Source organism: Otolemur garnettii, unplaced genomic scaffold (genome assembly GCF_000181295.1).
Source record: "Otolemur garnettii isolate 467f Iridium unplaced genomic scaffold, OtoGar3 scaffold00152, whole genome shotgun sequence".
NCBI lineage: Eukaryota > Metazoa > Chordata > Mammalia > Primates > Galagidae > Otolemur > Otolemur garnettii.
In genome coordinates, this window is record NW_003852547.1 from 716,219 (window position 1) to 717,787 (window position 1,569).

A 1,569-nucleotide genomic window follows, 5' to 3' on the forward strand; every position below is an offset into this window, starting at 1 on the left:
AAAAAAAAAAAAAAAAAAAGCCCTAATCTCTAGTACCTCAGCATGATTGTATTTGGAGACGGGGCATTTAAAGAGGTAATTAAGTTAAAATGAGGCCATTATGGTGTGCCCTAATCCAGTCTGCTGCTCTTACAAGAAGAGGACGTTGGACACATAAAAAGACCCCAGGGATATGTGTGCACAGAGAAACAATCATGTGAGGACACAGCAAGAAAGCAACTACAGGCTTGGCGCCTGTGGCTCAAGTGGCTAAGGCGCCAGCCACATACACCTAAGGTGGCGGGTTTGAATCCAGACCAGGCCCGCCAAACAATGATGGCTGCAACAACAACAACAACAAAATAACCAGGTGTTGTGGCGGTCGCCTGTGGTCCCAGCTACTTGGGAGGCGGAGGCAGGAGACTCACTTGAGCCCAGGAGTTGGAGGTTGTTGTGAGCTGTGATGCCACAGCACTCTACCCAGGGTGACAGCTTGAGGCTCTGTCTCAAAAAAAGAAAAAAAAAGAAAAAGAAAGCAACTATAGTATTTGGAATAAATGTCCCCTTCCCCAATCCATACATTGAAATCTTGACCCCTAATGTGATAGTATTAGGTGGGGCCTTTGGGAGGTAATTAGTTCATGAGGTAGAACCCTCATGAATGGGATTAGTGCTTTTATAAAAGGGACCTTAGAGAGCTCTTCTTCTCTCTTTCCACCATATGAAGATACAAGGAGAAGTCACCTGTCTGCAACCTAGAAGAGGATCCTTGTCAGAAAACAGCTGTGCTGGTGCCCTGATTTTGGATAGTCAGCCTGTAGAACTCTCAGAAATATATTTCTGTTGTTTATAAGCCATCCAGCCTATGTTACTTAATTATAGCTACCCAAACTAAGACAAGGGTCATTTGCAAGCTAAGGAGAGAGGCCTCAGAAGAAAACTAGTTAACAATCTTGATTATAGATTTCCAGACTCCAGAACTGTGAGAAATAAATTTCTGTTGTTTATACCATCCAGTCTGTGGTATTTTGTTTTGTTACGCTAGCCCTAGAAAACTATAACCAAAATTTTCTCTCACTAGACTCTGAAGCAATGGTTCAGTGGTTATTAAACTACATGGTTCTTGGCACATGGTAGGCATCTGGTAAATGTTTATTCACTAAAAGGATGGACAAGTTGCTTGTAGAGGGCCCTTAGAGATCATCTGATTCACTTCAGGTCTCTATTTTCCCCAGACTTGTGCCCTTTCTGCCACACAGATGGAGGGTGTTGCATCATTTCCCCAAGTGTTAGCTTTCACGTGTCCTCATGTACTGTTCTGAGTGCTGTCAAGGTAATTTAAACAGGCATAGCCCCTGCCACCTAAACTTTTCCAGGATTTTTTACTTTTGCCTGACCTCTATTCCTAGTTTCAGTGAAAAACCACAGAATATTAGAGCCAGAAGGAATCTTGGAAATTATTTAGTTGAATCTTTCAATTGAAAAGTTTTTTCGGCTCGGCGCCTATAGCTCAACTGGCTAAGGCGCCAGCCACGTACACCTAAGGTGGCGGGTTCGAATCCCCAGCCCAGACCTGCCAAACAACAATGA

General features: G+C 43.5%; 1 protein-coding gene across 1 annotated transcript in view; it reads right to left on the bottom strand.

The window, feature by feature from the left end:
• CXCL17 (C-X-C motif chemokine ligand 17) overlaps nt 1-1,569 on the bottom strand; it is a 16,970-nt gene that overhangs the window by 5,186 nt on the left and 10,215 nt on the right. The window lies entirely within an intron of this gene.